A 12,102-nucleotide genomic window follows, 5' to 3' on the forward strand; every position below is an offset into this window, starting at 1 on the left:
GACGGTTAATCCCACTATTCGTTCGTAAAAGAGTAGCCCAAAAGTTGGCGGTGGGTGGTGATGACTAGCTGCCTTCCCCCTAGTCTTACGCTGCTAAATTAGAGACGGCTAGCGCAGATAGCCCTCGTGTAGCTTTGCGCGAAATTCAAAACAAACAGACAAAACATGTTTAGTTTAAATGTTCAGTTTCACAGTGAATCTGATAGGACCTACCAATACCAGTTTTTAAATAAATTTTGTGTTTCATTTTTACAGCATCAATTATTAGCATTCGAACAACTAATTGTCAGATAAACAGTTGAGAGAACATGGGCGTGTTTTCACAGAAAAACAAACTTTTTTTAAGCTTTGGGCAACCTAAGTGGAGAGCTTATACAATTTAGAAAATTTTGAATAGGAATGGAAATAAAATGACAGTTTGATTTTCAACATCTATGTTCAATGCCACACATAGCACAAAAGGCCAGCATTGTCCTATTACTGTTAAACTCACACAGTGCTTCTCTAGGTGCAAGTGTATTCTAGAATACTAAAGTGTATTTCAGGATAATAATATTACTTGTATTGGTTTCAATGCTAGTTTTTACTCTTGAGCTCACCAAAATTATCTTCTCAGAGGTTATTTTACGGTAGAACTTGTTTGTTAGATTCTGACCAGGGATTGCAATACCGAGATTCCATGTGCTTATAGGGCTCCATAGATCTCGGAATTTATAGATTAGAATTCCAAAACTGTATTACGACCCGTTCCGGATCGATGGGATATGAATGATACACACTTTTTTTTTTTCTTACAGTGACGGCACTTAACCAGATTGCATGAATCTTCGGACAAATTTACTAAATTGTATCTTGTTCTGGTTTTAAAAAAATTCGTATAATTTGTCTTAATATTTTTATCAATATTTTAGATGTTGCTGTTGTTGTTGTTTGAAGTTAAGCACAAAGCTACACAATGTGCTATCTGTGTTCTGCCACCACGAGTATCGCCAGTGGCACAGCGGTATGTCTGCGGACTTACAACGCTAGAAACCGGGTTTCGATACCCGTGGTGGATAGAGCACAGATAGCCCATTGGGTAGCTTTGTGCTTAACTTCAAATAAACAAACATGCCACTGGGGGCAATATTTTAGATAGTAAAATTTCCAAAATTTTGTTTTGAACAAAAAAAAAGTTTAAAAATACTTCTTTTCATTTTAGAATGTAATTTTTGTTTTCTTGTTCATGGAAATCTTAATTTTATACATAGAGTCAGTTTCAAATAGATTGATATTTATTAACAAATTTCTCATAACCCTTTATTTTGCCGATTACAATAGTCACCGTTTCTGATTATGAATCGTAAAAAACACGGCAAAAACGGACAAAGATTTGTCATTTAAATTAGATAAAAACGAAATAGAGCGTAAATAAATAAAGATTTAAATTCCGGTATTTAGGCTGGTAAAATCCTGGAATTCGGAAAGAGCTTCAGGATTGCAACCTCTAATTCTGACTTGGATTATCCATTGCACTTTAGTGAGATAAGCCGACTATTCCTAAAGTTTTGACGCGTTTACCATAGATATAAATAACACTAGATTGGCCAGTCATTACACTTTATCAATGAGGGGCATTATAAGATATCGCAGAGACAGTTTGGAGGGAAGGAAAACATGACCATTCGGCCATAACTCGGTAAAAAGAGGAAAAGGGAGTCTTTAAAAGAGTAATAGTGCTAAATTTATTTTGTTTAGATCTAGTACAGTATATGCATTATTGATGAAATAGTTGTAATGATTCTTTTGGAATTCATGTTGTATAGATATATATATTTTTCAAGCATTTGTATCAATTTTGCCACAAATTCTCAAATAAATCCAAATGAAGTATATTATACTTATATCATAAAATTTATTAATTATTCCCATTTACTTCAATTAAGAACGTTGAATGTTTTGAGGTGCAGATACATAAATAACGTTCTTCTCCCCCATCGACACCCAAGAAAAGGACATGGTATGCCACCTCTTGTTCAATGACAGCAATATTTGAGATGTATATTTATCTGTGACACATTATAAATACTGAGGAGAAGGAACAGATTTTAATCTTAAGATTTCCCTCTAGGCTAAAATCCAATGCATTCTTTATATCACAGGTTATGTGTGTTTTGTGAACGATATTTGCACTAATTTCTAAGTTAAAATCAGGTTTAGATCACTTTGGCTTGACAAATTTATTAAAATCAAATAATAAAGTATCCAAACGTATAGTTTAGATGGACAACGGCCATAAGTTGTGAGGTGAGATCGCCTTGCCACTGTCTCTTCGACTGGTGGACTTTGAAAGTTCAACACATAACAATGGCGGCCGCTTGCGCATGCTCAAAATCACGTGCCTTCAAATCTAGTGTTATGTATATCTATGGTCTTTACAAAATGTACTACTTTTAGAAAAACAAAACAAGGACACTAATGTTACTATGCTTTAAAGGTTAGGATACAGCAAAACGTATTTGTTAGTTCCTATCTTGGGCTACAATTTTAATAACACCCGCTGTAGATAGAAGTATTTTTTAAATCAAGATGCCTCATTTTCAACACTCAGTCACTTCTCGAGTTACTTAAGTATCGTTATTCAAACACAGTGTTCATGGATCATCTAATAAAACAAAAATAGATGTTTGTCATAAAAAAAGAAAAACAATCATATTTAAAATCTTTGATTAAATTTGAGTTTTAATTTATAAAAGTGAGTATCAAGATTAATAAAAAAAAATATGAAAACTTCGTACCAGGAGACAAAGATCCGACGAATCATATACATTATCTGATGCACACTCTTCATTACTCCTGGCCACCTACGTAAATTTTAAAGTCCACACCTTTACTTTGAACTTGGTTAATATATAGTCTTCTTATTAGGAGTTCGTAACGCACGAGTGAGAGGAAGATACGTAAAGATGACTCTTTTCGAAAATAATAACGCTTCGTGATAAAAGCCACATAGGTTTTTGCGGCTGAAGAACCCACCACAAAGCGCGTGTCTCATCCGACCTTGACGTCATTTCTTCAACATCATTAAACACAAAGTCACTTTCCCTTGGGCCTGCTCGAGGCCTTTCAACTCCTCATCCCCTTTGTGGAATGCTATTCATGTTCAATTACGGTAAGAAAGATTAACAATAGCTAATCACTCTACATTCCTTAATTTGATGTAATTTTTGGAATGACTATATATATATATATTTAAAGAGAGAGAGATACTGAATACGTCGAAAAATCAGTAAACTAGCAAACTGACTTCTTTCATCAAACCAGACAAGTTACACGCAAACACATATACAACATTTTTATTATCTTTAAAAATAACTAAAACTATAATTTTAATGCATATGGTCAAAAATCTGTCAAGGTACCGTTTTTTTCAACGACTTATTCTAATATCAGTCTTGTTACAAGTTTGTATTTTCTTTTTTAGATGCAGATAGCTGTAAAGCGTTAGGCTTAACTCAGATAACTTGTTTTGTTTAGAAAGGCGAGTGGGAAATTCTTTACATTTCGTATATGTGGCTACTCACCAAAAGGAAGACAGCCAGTCAGTGGCACCCTACCACCCACCATTAATGCTAAGGGTTCGATTGTCACTCTTATAACGCCCCTATAGCTTAAGGTGCGGGAGGATATTGTATGGTATTGCAGAGAATCGAAAATACTGAAGAACAGAGATCTGTCACAAAGCCAAACCGCTCCCATGTGGATGAAGAGAAGAAAATATATTTCCTAGATGATTTGCTAGTTTATTGCGAACATTTTACATATTTGGTTTTCAGTTGCTATATATACCTTCCACATGTTTTTGTCTCGTCGAACCTTTTTTATCGTATTTTCACGTTCTTGGTGGTTAAAGTTCACTTTCCCCAAAACAAACACACGCATATATTATATGTAAGTTATATATTTCTCATATTAATATAGTGTAGCTTTCCTCTAGTCTATTAGTTCAAAATGAGGAACGGCCTTGAACAGATAGCCCTTGCGTAGTTTTGCGCGAAAAATGTAAACAAACTAAAATTAAATATACAATTAAGCTATCATTTTATAAGTGTCATTGTTTTTCATTTAGCTAAACACTTTACAAACAACAAAGTCGCGTTCACGATTATGGATTTGCAGTAACTAGAGAAAATGTAATTCAAAACAGGCCAAGTTCTTATACAGGCGTTTTCTTATTTCACAGTTTTCAGCACATTTGTCAGTTTGTATAGCCAGAAAAAATTCTAAATAAACCTAAAAATTCCATTTTTACAAAATGTTATAACAAGGTGCGAATCGTCTCGAAGAACAGAGTACATAAAGAAAGTTCACACATAAACATTATTATACTACTAAATTTTAGGAGGAAACCCAGGCTAATATACTAAACCACACTAAAATCTATTACAGAATCTAGCCTAATATTCCGCTGTTTTATATTCCTTTATTGAAAACTTAAAACCCAACTCAGTAACATGCCATGGATAGTTACATGTTCTTGATTTTACATATATTGCGTTAGAGGTATTCAGAAAAGAATCAACCTGTTTTATTTCTCTAATATATTGCAAGAACCAATTAAACGATAATAGGAAATAGTAATATTATAGATATGAGAAGGAAACCCCATTATTATGAAATGATGCTAATAACTCCCTTTCCCAGTGCCCTGTACGCAAAGGTGGCATCTCATAATAAGTTATATGAATTGGCATGCATATTAAAAGCAGGTGTGGAGCATGCTACTAACAATTTCTAACATTGTAAACAGTTAAGCAGATGTTTAATAGTCATTCAACCCATGCTACATTTAACACGTTATACAGGCTTGTCTTACTTATCACTTTGAAGTGACTCATAGAGTTTAAAGTGCTCCAAGATATTCATGAACATGCCTGGGCCTTTATGAAGACATCTGGCTATATCACTCATATGATGAGCCACTGGACAGATGAAAGCCGGCCAATGTTACAAGTGTCTCAAAGTGTCGTTAGCACCACAACAAGGCAAGCCCTCTTACAGAACTCAAGCAGATATCTCGCGGCAATAGTACCACTCCGAAAAAGATGTTCGAAGCCACAACTGGAAGCTGAAAGCAGTGTTAGTGTATATTGTTTTAGGATCAGACTTCATAAAGGCCTGCCTGTATGCCAAGCTTCAAACGCGTTCCGTTTCCAGCGGGACATAACAGCAGTGCCATAAACGTGTTTTGGGGCCAGCAGCTTGTGAAATTTATATACTGATCAATATAATTCGTTAAACTGTGGAATGTTATCGCTCAGTACATTGTTGCCCGATGAAGGTTACGGTAAGAGGGTCGAAAGCTAGCAAATAAAAGTATTTTAACGTAAAAAAAAGCCCGTGTATAATTCTACATATTATTTTACCTACGTTATGAGTTTTAAATAACAACTTGTGAAACTTTATGATTTTTAATAGTCGATTCATGCTTCATCCTGTAGCAGATAACAGGCGTATATACACTTGTAAAGAATCTGGAACTACATAGATCAAGATCATTTTTATGCTCGAACGTGACGCGTATGGCGATGAGTGAAGTACAGAGCTGGCAGGAAAATTTACTGGTAGATGTTTTGGCCTCTGTACCCTATGGGTTGGTACAATTAATGCCATATATATATTACAGGGGCCGCATCTTACGATTCTTTTTTTTGCGGCTATATGCTAGTGCAATTGTCAATCGACTTCAACCTAATGAATGATAACGCCTGGCTTCAGAGTGCCAAAGTGTTCGACTCGACCTTTACCAAGAAGGGATTGTAGCCTACACGCTAACTGGACCTGAATTCCATCCAACACGTATGGGATGCTCTTGAGATATGTCATGTGGCTTTAGACGCTGTCGATACCTGAGAAATTGCTCTCTCAGAGGAGGGTAGAGGAAACCCCATTTCAAGACCGCAACATTGGTGTTAGGCTGCTCTTACTCTTAGTGGTAATCATATTGCATATTGAAGTGAAATGTCATGAGCTGTAAAGGTGTAAAGCCACACCCACCACATGTTAACTTACAAGAGCAAACTGAATGATTCATAATTTAAATTTCAGATCACATGACGAATCATGAGATCCATGACTTGCATATAAATAAAAACAACAACAATGAACTAAAGGGGAATGTGACTGACATTACTTGATAACAGCGGTTTTGCTGGGTCATAGCTAAAATATTATGAATTCCAACTATCCTTTAATTGTTTCAGATCCATTTGACCCAGCACTGGTTTCTATAATGTTTTGATAAAATTAAATATAAATATTTGAGTTTATTTTAATTGGAGCTTACATTAGCATCTAATATTAAACATAAAAGAATAAAAGTTATATGCAAAGAAAAACATTTTATAAATTCTAGACTGTTTTAATTTGTTTGAAATTGCATCGGGTCAATATGATCCGAAACAGAATCCTAAATTAGGACATAATAAAAAAGGTTACTACAAAATAATGCATTTTCCTGGTTAATATTTGCATGTTTATTTTCATCGTGCTGAAACAGTATGCGGTAACACTAATACTACTGGTAATTTGTCTTGTCTATTATCAGATTTGGTTGATAAAGTCGACTAATTTAAATCAGTATACTCAGCTAAAACTTACTAAATCTATTCAAATATAAACCATGCAGACGATAAAACAAAGTCACATAAGTTGTAATTATAAACAGTTTGTGCCTTATTCTTATTTTACACTAACCTATATTTAAATTTCAACATTATTCTGTCTCCTAACGTATTACACATAACCTTTAATAATATGTCGTAGAGTTAACAATGAGGTTAGTTATATGATGAATGTGGCACTTCGATTTCAACAGAGTAACGCACTGGAAGCTGTCTTTAGCGACACTACCTGAACCTAATTCTAAGTAATAAACGTGGGCAGTACCATAAGTCTTAGTCATTTTCACTGGAAGTTCCATCTCAGAGTACCAAAAGAATTGTAAACATTCTCTACTCTATTTGTTCAGCAGGAATGTGTCAAACATTTTTTTTTTCAAACAGACTTTCTAGATTAAATAATATTTATTCAGAGGCTTCTGCAACACCTACACAATAGTGTTGCTTTATCATGCTTTGAATTTACACTAATCTATCTGCCACACAGCTTTTATCACGATTAGTATAAGGTTGATTTGTCATAAAAAATATTCTGTCACATTTTATAGGATATGTATTATTTGTCTGTACAAATCCAAATTATTATTTTGATGTGACAACTCTGAAATGATTAATTGCAACATTTAAGATTAATAGCAAAACTTAAATGCTATTATTAACTGTCCAAAAAAAAAAAGATCAGACTAAGCCTGATCGGGCGAAAAGACAAGAATTGTCAATCAGCAAACAACTGTGGCATTCTCGTGTGAAACCGGTTTTCCAAAAAGTATTTGATAAGAAAATCCGCAATAACAGCAGAGTTCGCCAAGTAATTTATGAGAATTTTCGTGAGAAACAATTTGACCGAATCTTTTTTTTTTGTGAAAAATAATAAGTCTCAACAAGCTTGGAATAAATGTCAGAATTATTATATTCACACAAAATAAAGGAAATAGAAAACGCGGCGTTGTATCCACACTTACAAGCGGATAGTCCTTTCTTCTCTATGTTGCGTTTAGTCCTGATGCCCGTCCCACCAAACATGCTCGCCCTTTCAGCCATGAAGGCGTTATAATGTGACGGTCAAACCCACTATTCGGTGGTAAAAGAGTAGCCCAAGAGTTGGCGGTGGGTGGTAATGACTAGCTGCCTTCCCTCTAGTCTCACACTGCTAAAGTAGGGACGGCTAGCGCAGATAGCCCTCGTGAAGCTTTGCGCGAAATTAAAAACAAACAATCTTTTGATCTGCAGAGATATGCCATCCTGTGCAAATTGTTTGCATAGGTTGCCATACCCTTGGTGCCATTCCTCTTCCTAGCTTTAAATTCAGTTCATTAGATCACACGATTATCTGCCAGCCTGAATCGATAGTGTAGCTCATTCATGACAGTTTTCCAGTCGTTCAACTGTCCTTCGTCCGAGTGATTGACAGCATCAAGGGCTGGACCATTTGATCACAGGACCAAGCATTGCACAGCCTGCTCCAGAGTCCAACAATTCAAGGCAGAAACCTGCTCGAAACATCTTAGGAACCGATCCAGGTCCTCTTTTGTAGTCCCCTTGAAGGTTGGAGACATTAAATATAAAAATACTATTGAAAAGAAAAAAGTTGAAACCTGTAAGCGAACAGCTAGTTGTGCAAATACAGAATTGAATGTTTGTTTGTGTAATAAACTATAGGGAAGGCAGCTAACCAACAGCACCCACCCTCAACTCTTGGATTATTCTAATCAAATAATTTTATTTGACCGTCCTTCTCATTAACGAACACATAGTCCCAAACTGCGAATCACGCACCCTCGTATTCACAGTCCAACACGCTATTTGACCACGCTCGATCTGTTATTTGTAATTTTAAGCTGACAGCAACACTGATGAAATAAATGCAACCGTGTTTGGTTTGTTTTGAATTTCGCGCAGAGCTAAAAGAGGGGCTATCTGCGCTAACAGCTATCGTTACAAACAGACCAACGACCAAATGTGTATGTGGTGCCATCTATTGATTAACGTTATTATGATACTTGTAATACTAGTTTAAGAATTTTAATATATTTTTTTGGCCTCTGAAATTATATTGTATATAATTGTGTTGAATATTACCACGCAAGTTTCTCATTATCTCACATTTAAGTGGTAGTTTAAGGTAAAAAAAATTCTAACTGTAATTATCTAAATAACTGTCAGTGTTTGAATGTATTTAAACTAATTAATAGCTGTTGCCTAATAACATACTAACCAAACGACACCTAATGCGAACATCACTTTGAAAATAAATGTATTCTAAATAAAAGCTTTATGTTCCAAATACAAGTAACAAGGGTGAGAAGTAATCTATTTCTCGTGGTTCAAATCATGAAATGTGCTTTCAGCAGAACCGTACAGTAATTTATGTACAGTTAAACTTAGCGATATAATGTGAAGTTCTATTCTAATGTATCCATTCACATTATTGAAATTGAAATTTTTAACCTAAACTGTCTGGTGAAAGACCCCCCCCCCTTTAGTTCACATCTTAGCCGACCCTAATTTTGATTTACTGATCAGATGGAAGACAGTCAGCCACTAGCACCCCTCACGTCACAAGGGCTTTACTTGACTCTTGGAATGGAATAACAAGATTAACTGTTGCTTTTATATGCCCACACATGTAAATGCAGAAAGTGTCCATTTGCATTACATCTCGAACACCGGACTATCCGATCCTTAGAGTAAATTGAAGTTTATAACCTTAGAATAAAATTTGTTATACTTGAAGTCTAATGCAGTAGACTTTCTTTGAACAATTAATCGTTTTTTACAAGCAAGTTCGATAATAACACACTGAAATTTAAGCCACTGTTGCACCCAAAATTGTGAAAAGGATCAGAGATACCAAGACATTTTTTTTCAAACTATGACATTTTATTCATTGTTGGTTTGTTTGAATTTCGCGCAAAGCTACACGAGGGCTATCTGCGCTAGCCGTCCCTAATTTAGCAGTATAAGACTAGAGGGAAGGCAGCTAGTCATCACCACCCACCGCCAACTCTTGGGCTACTCTTTTACCAACGAATAGTGGGTTTGACCGTCACATTATAACGCCCCCACAGCTGAAAGGGCGAGCCTGTTTGGTGGGATGGGGATTCGAACCCGCGACCCGCAGATTGCGAGTCGAGCGTCCTAACCACCTGGCCATGCCGAGTCCATTTTATTCATACGCTCGACTTAACCACAACTATGTCTGTCGTATCCAAGATGAACATTGGTATTGGACGAAAGGCTTCCTCGACACAGGATATAGCAGATATAGTGTTTTTGACATTTTGTTATCTGTTCTTCTTTACTTACACTCACAAGTTCTAAAAATTATATCATACTAATTCAAATACTTTAAATAGGAGAACAATTGCATAAAGCATACACTGTTATAACTTATATTCCATTTAAAATAGATTCTAGCATGTTTTTATGTATTAAAAAAAAGAACCTATATGATACATTTTTTTCCTTCAGAGAATACCCTGCAGGCTTACAAGCACAACTAAACACAGAATCGAGAAGCAAGCACAAGATTCAAACCGCCTTTGATGTTCTTGAAAAGACAAATGAATTGTCACTACGCTACAAGGCAAAACATACTTTCCAGAGTAGGGGGCAGTAATTATCACCTTGTACAAAGAGAAGCCCGACGCTGTGGTCACGGACATTTCGCTTTCTTTCTTTTCTCTCTAGGAATGGCACTTTTGCTCGATGATACAAAATTAATCTAATCCACAGTATGGGAAGAGGTAAAAAGGTCAAATTTTTAGGTAAATTAAAAACAAAAGAGCTATATTTCACATTAGAAATAAATATACAGTATACGAATGAAACATCTAATTAAAAGTGTATAATAAAATTCAAAGACGTACAAACCGAAATATATTTAACATATTTTACAAAAAATAACAACTTTACAATAAGAAAGTTCTCGTGTACTCTGGCTTATTGTCTATCAGAACTTATGAATACTAACATTCAAATAACTGTTTGTAGTTTAAGCACAAAGCTACACAATAGGCTATCTGTGCTCTGCCCACAACGGGTATCGAAACCTGGTTTCTAGCGTTGTAAGTCTGCAGACATACAGCTGTGACACTAGGGGCATTCAAATAACTAACCGATTTAGAAACTAAACACATCAAAACTATCTTGAATTACGTAAGTTCACAACCTCTCTTTATTAATTCAAACTTCTGTAGTTTCTCTATGATAATAACTGGTAATTACCTTTATTAATTCAAACTTCTGTAGTTTCTTTATGATAATAACTGGTTATTATCTTTATTAATTTAAACTTCTGAAGTTTTTCTACAAGATAATAACAGGTTATTATCTTTATTATTTCAAACTTCTGTAGTTTCTCTATGATAATAACTGGTTATTATCTTTATTAATTCAAACTTCTGTAGTTTCTTTATGATAATAACTGGTTATTAGCTTTATTAATTCAAACTTCTGTAGTTTCTTTATGATAATAACTGGTTATTATCTTTATTAATTCAAACTTCTGTAGTTTCTTTATGATTATAACTGGTTATTATCTTTATTAATTCAAACTTCTGTAGTTACTTTATGATAATAACTGGTTATTATCTTTATTAATTCAAACTTCTGTAGTTAGTTTATGATAATAACTGGTTACTTATGTAGTTTCTTTATGATAATAACTGGTTATTATCTTTATTAATTCAAACTTCTGTAGTTAGTTTATGATAATAACTGGTTACTTATGTAGTTTCTTTATGATAATAACTGGTTATTAAAACTTTAATGACAGTTTATGTTTCAGTTGCATTCTATGTTTTTAATTAATACTTTTTTCTTTAATGGAGCCATCTATCGTAAAGTTTAAAATCTACTGGAGAACCCGGGTTTTACATTTGTTTGAGGTCCGGCATGTTCTGTTGGTTAGGATGTTCGACTCGCAATCTGCGAATCGCAAGTTCAAATCCTCTCACTGAACATAGTCGCCCTTTCAGCTACTGGGGTTCTTTAACGTGTTTGTTGAATTTCGGGCAAAGCTACTCGAGAACGGACTATTTGCAGTAGCCGCCTTTAATTTAAGTGTAACAGTCTAGAGGGAAGGCAGCTAGTCAACCCCACCCACCACCAACTCTTGGGTTTATTTGATCAAATAATGGGATTGGCCGTTACATTATAACGCCTCCACGCCTGAAAACACGACCATGTTCGATGATGGGATTCGAACTCGCAACCCACGAATCGAGTGCTCTGAACACCAGCCCATTATAGGCCACCGCCACTCTTATAACGCATCCATGGTTCCAAAGTGCGGAGCGCGAACTGTGATACCTCTGATCCACAGTCCGATATGCTAACAACTGACTAAATATTATTATGAAACTGACACAAACTTCCCCTACATACAGATATTAAACTAAGAACAATAAAAAATAATGCGCCTCAACCAACAAATAATAAA

The sequence above is a fragment of the Limulus polyphemus genome, unplaced genomic scaffold (genome assembly GCF_000517525.1).
Source record: "Limulus polyphemus unplaced genomic scaffold, Limulus_polyphemus-2.1.2 Scaffold103, whole genome shotgun sequence".
NCBI classification, from domain to species: Eukaryota; Metazoa; Arthropoda; class Merostomata; order Xiphosura; family Limulidae; genus Limulus; species Limulus polyphemus.